This window comes from Equus quagga, chromosome 8 (genome assembly GCF_021613505.1).
Source record: "Equus quagga isolate Etosha38 chromosome 8, UCLA_HA_Equagga_1.0, whole genome shotgun sequence".
NCBI classification, from domain to species: domain Eukaryota; kingdom Metazoa; phylum Chordata; class Mammalia; order Perissodactyla; family Equidae; genus Equus; species Equus quagga.
This window is the reverse complement of record NC_060274.1, coordinates 13326826-13332825: the sequence shown is the minus strand read 5'-3', so window position 1 is coordinate 13332825 and position 6000 is coordinate 13326826.

Genomic DNA, 6000 nt, shown 5'->3' with positions numbered 1-6000 from the left:
CTGAACAAGAGGCGAGCAGCCCTTCTCCTAGATAAGGTCAATTCCTCCACCTGTGTTCTGGATCCTGGCTCCTGAAACTACCTATTTATCTCCCCGTCATCAAATTTTCTCTGTTCGCTGGATTATTCTCATGACACAGCAACAATGGGACATCTTCCTTCTTTTAAAAATCCTCTTTAAATCTTATATATTCCCAATTTTTAACACATTTCTCTGTTCCTTTTAGTAGCAAAAAGAAAAAAAATCATTTTTATCCTCATCACCTCCATTTTTTTGTCACCCACTCTCTCCTGAACTCATTTCAAGCTTTCATCTTCATCACTCCACTGAAACTAATCTTGTTCTTGGTCAATAATGATATTCATATTGTCACATCCAATCGTCCTAGTTGGCAGTCCGTCTTACACAATCTCTTAGGAGCATTTGACCGAAAAGTTCACACTTTCTTCTTTCAAATACCTCTCCACTTGGCGTTAGAAATATCACATGCTTCTGATTTTCCTCCTCTCTGACTGGTCATTTCATCTTGGTCTCCTCTTTTTGGGTTCTACATATCTTCCTGGCTTCTAAACATTGGCATATTGCAGGGCTCCACCTTGGACCATTTCTATCTCTGACTACAGTCATCTCTAAATGATCTCATCTGGCATCATAGGTTAGTGTCACCCGCACATTAGTGCCTCCAATAATTATACCTCAGCTCCAAAATGCCCCCTAGTATCTATCCAACTACTTACATGAAATCTCTACTTGATGCCTAATAGTCATATTAGTAGTGATATCTAATAGCTAAATTCCTATTTTCCCTTCTTAAGTAGAATTTTCCCTAAGTTTTTCTCAACTCTTATTGAGGTCACTGTTATCCCAGTTGCTCCAGCCAGTAAACATAGAATGCCTTATTTTTCTCTTTCCCTCACATCCCACCAGCCATCCATCAACAAATTTTGTCATCTCTTACTTCAATCTCTTCTTACCTCCTGAAATGTTTGTTCAAGGTCACATTCTCTCTCAACTGGACAACTGAATATGCCTCTGTTCTCTCTGCTGCTTCTTTTGCCTTTCCACATCCATGTTCTGATTATCTATTGTTGTATAGCAAGCTTTCTCAAAGCAAAGTGACTTGAAAACGACAATAATTTTATATCGTTTTTCATAGTTCTGTTTGTTGATTGAGCTCATCTGAGCAATTATTTGGCTGGCTGCACTTGGATTAGGACACTGAAAAACCTAGGCCTCTCTCTGTCTGGCAGTCTTAGGGCTTTTCCTACCCATGGGATCTCTCCAATATGGTGCCCTGGCTTCCTACATGGCAGGCAAAAGCTCCCAAAGTGAGTGACACTCTTCTTAATTGTTGTGGGAGAGGAGTGCACCAGAGAATGAATTCTGAGAAGCGTGGTCCATTGTGAGCCATCTTTGGAGACTAGCTGCCACGTTCTCCAGAGTGATCTTTTTAAAACGTAAATCATATCATGATTTATCATAATCATATCAACTCTGCTCTCAATGCTCCAAGAAATTTCCATCACACTCAAAATGAATTTCAAAGTCCTTCACATGGCCTACCAGCTCCTACATGATCCTGCTCCTGGGTACCTCTCTAATTTATTCACTACCACTCTCTGGAAATGCCAAACACAAGTATACTGGTATTCTAAATTATCTGGACAATTGCTTCCAAGTTTTAGTTCATCTTACATTTATAGTCTGGGATGAACTGCAGGAAATGTAGATCTAAACAAAGTCACTGATGCAAGCTGAGTGGATAAGAAATTAGTATTGTTGCTGAAGAACCAAGAGACTCAAAAAATACAATTTCTATTACCTTAAATGGTTCTGTTGCCTATAAAGTCCATCATCCATCACTTCTCCTGAGCCTTGCGTTAATAGTCAGAGTAAGAATTATTTTCCTAGTTTTCAGTTTAAGAACCCAAGTCTTTTAACCACTGTAACTTGTCTAATGTCAGAGATAGAGTAAGTAGTGGAGCCAGAATGTAAACCCAACTCCTCTAATTACTTTCTCAGTGTTCTGGCTACTTTCTATGAATAAAACACCAGATAGAAGAAACTCTGAGATATCAAACTATTGCAAAAGAATAGATAAACTGCATCAATTTATCCTTGTAGTGTGCTGTCTTATCTCCTCAGTTCAGTCACTGGATATAAATGATATTGCAAGGTGCTCCTTGGCATTTCTTCTTCAGTGCAGACAATAAACAGAGACTTATGAGAACAAATTGTCATCTTCTCAGAGCCACTCTTTTTAACATGGGCTGGAGTGAGTTAGGATCTACCTATCCAGGTATCAATTCACTGATTTATCCATATAGTCACACTTTCCTTTCTTCATTTGTCCATTCAACAGTATCTTTAGGTGTTAGTCACCCCCACAACCACAAAATAAAAAGGAGTTTGTGGCCTAGCTGAAGGAATGAGAAAGAGATACACAGCGATGTAGGAACAGGGCATGAAACTTAGCCACAATGCAAAATAACAAAGGTGAAGGTGGGGTCGTGAAAGACTTTTTAAGAGTTTGGTACCTCCTGTTGGAATGTCCCAAATTATGACTGGCCTCAGGCACAGACTGCTTCTCCCAACTGTCATTGAAACAGTTGTTCTGTACAAACAATTGAAGGACTTTGGAAGATATAGTTATTCTTTTGGACAACTTCTGACCCACTTATTTGATGTAAATACATGCAATAGACTATCAATCTGGCTCACACTGATGAAGTCTAATTAGAGAACATATTTCAAAATTTGCCTCATCCTGTGGACGACATCATGCTCACTGTGCTTAGCATTAAAGGTTAGAAGCAGCAGCCCAAGTATCTTCATCATTAGCGTCAGAAATCTAACAATCCATGCTGGCTTACAGACAACCAGACAACCTCTCCTGTCAAACCTCACCTCGAAGTATGTTGTGATGTGTCTAAATATAAATAGAAGGTATAGGAACAGAGTGGAGCATATACCCAAAGCATAGATTTATTGCCTTAGGAACAGGCTGACACTTTGTCCATTGACAGCCAAGGGAATTGTCCATCCATTTCATGAGAACCAAAGGGGAAGGTATCTCTGGTCTCAGTAGCAAGAAGAATTGTGCTTCTACAGAGCACCTAGTTATTGGATTCTGTGAAACACATAAGTGCTTATGTTCCTTTTCTAGCAAGTGTATAACATTAACATGGTTAACGAAATAGTTAATTTTGTGTCAAATGAGCTGGGCCACTGTGCCCAGATATGTGGTCAAACATTATTCTGGATATTCTATGAAGGTGTTTGGGGGTAACATGAACATTGAAAATACAAGACTTTGAGTAAAGCAGATTGTTCCCTGCAATGTGGGTGGGCCTTGTCTAATCGGTTGAAGGCCTGAATAAAACAAAAGTCTGACCACCCCTGAGCAAGAGAGAATTCTGCCAGCAGACACCCTTCAGACTTGAATTGCAACGTCAACTCCTTTGGGTCTCCAGACTTCAGACTTGAACTGCAGCTGCATTGGCTCTTCCTGGGTCTCCAGCCTCCTGGCTCACCCTCCAGGTTTTGGACTTGCCAGCCTCCATAATCATGTGAGCTAATCCTTAAAATAAATATATATATTTTACACACACACACACACACACACACGTATATACATATCCTATTTGTTATGTTTCTCTGGAGAACCCTTACTAACACTATGATGCACATTTTGCACACTGTGCATTCTTTTAGCTTTTACAGACTATCCTATTATTAATGTCCTTTTGATTGCTTTCTCTTACCTAGTTTCATTTGAATAAATCTTGGGAAAAGAAAAGTAGTCCCTGACAGTCAGGAGCCAGTCTGTCACTCATAGCTAGGCCTTGGTGTTCTCCTATGGAACGTCATTTCAAAGACCATCAGACAAAGTCAATCTGTGACTCTGATGGATCGAGACACAAGACCATAATCATGCTTGAAAACAGACCAAAAAAATAACATTGTCCAAACTGCAGAAATTTCTAAACACCTCCCTATCCTGGCTAATAGGAATGACTGCAGTTCCAGCCTCAGTCTAGTCTTTTCTCCTTTAAGATAAGATTTATTAACATAGAAATACCCCAACTCTCTGACAGCATCCAATCCAGAAAAATGTCTGCTTTCTCAACCTTCATCAAAAGTGAGAAACCCAAGCCCAAATCTTACTTTAAGGTTATTTCTGAAACTTCCTTACTGAGATGACTCAGTTCTTGATGGTGTGCATTTTCCCTTGCTGAATCAAGCAATAAACCCAACTTGTTCAACTACAGATATATTTCTCATGGTCTTTGGCTAGAGGGTATTAATAATCTTAACATTATATGTATCACCAGTTGCCTTAAATGATTGCCAAATTAAATCAGGTGGCATGCAATATTTAAACAGTAGCAGCATAAAGTGTGAAATTTAGAAAGACCAATAATAGTTTTGTATTCTGAATGCATTCTTAATGCTACTTTGACGGATTCAAAGTTTATTTTGGTGTCTTATGATTACAAACCAATATTGGACATCCAGAGCTCTCAGTAAATTGTTGCCTGGGAGTATTAAATTAATCCCAAGTAGCTACCTTGTTTCCTTTTCTTGAATTAAACTATATGTTTGTAATCCTTGTAATTCTAGGTACAGTGAGTGTTGGGTAGCAATGAAACACTTTTTAAACTGCCACTGTTAATGCAGCCACCAAAAGAAAAAGATGTAGGATGTATAAATTCCAATTCAATTTGGGAGATAATGGAATGATACAATTAAACACTCAAATGATTTAAAAAAGAAAAGAAAAGAGAAAGCTCAAACAAATTGGGGCAAAGAAAAGATGTGCAAAGAGAAAACCAAAAATAATGACAACATAAATCCAAATGTATCAAAAAATGAAACAAATTGAAGGTTCTCCTACTAGCCAAATGGAGTAATAGAGACTTACTTAATGCTCCCATTGGAACAATAAAAAATAGGATGAAACATATAAAACAAAAGTCTTTAAGACATTAGGCTATGGCAAAAAAGGACAGCAATCTCTGAGAAATGCAAATGAAGCAAGCCCTCCAATTGCTCCGTCTTACTGCCTCAGAGAGTCTCCAGACCTCCACCACAGGAAGGGGGAACCCAGGCAGAGAATTTGAGTAGTGAGGAGGTGGAACTAGGAGTCCAGGTACAGCAAGGCAGCTAGAGTTCACCAAACAGAATTCTGGAGAGGAGAGGGCTGCACTCAGAGAGAACCCTGAAATCTGCAGAAGATGCCCCTTGAGTATTTGACATAGCACTGAACAGTTCATGTGTGTGAGAAAAGTGTTGGAGGTTAGGGAACGAATCACCCAAAAGGGTTAGAGGGAATATTTCCTGACACTCACACAGGGCTGAAAACAATGCCTGTTCCTACCAGCCAAATGGGAAAATATCAATTTATGGGACATGAAGTAGAGTATGCAAAAGGTCCTCTAATCTAAATTCAACAAACCTACAAAGACACATGGGTTGGGAAAGGAAATGACGTTGCTGCGATTTTATTTATCGTCTCAAAATCAACCTTTGTTTTCATTAGTTTTCTCTATTGTTTTTCTGTTTTCTAATTAATTGATTTCTTCTCTGATGTGTATTATTTCCTTTCTTTTGCTTGCTTTCTCATTACTCTTCTTTTTCTAGTGTGTTAAAATGGAATCTGATGTTAGTGATTTGAGACCCTTTTTTTTCCTAATACAGGACTTTAGTCTTATAAATTTCCCTCTAAGTACTGCTTTAGCTGTGATGCACAAATTTCAATATGATGTGTTTTCCTTTTCATTCACTGAAAAATACTTTCTAATTTCCTTTTTGAATTCTTTGTCCATTGGTTTATTTAGAAGATCTCTAAGATTCTAGAGATATTTCTTTTTTATTATTGCTTTCTAATTTAATTCCATTGTTCTCAGAGAACATACTTCCTATGACTTGAATCTTTGAAAATTTATTGAGACTCATTTTATGTTCCAGAATAAGGTCTATTTTGTTGAATGTTCCATA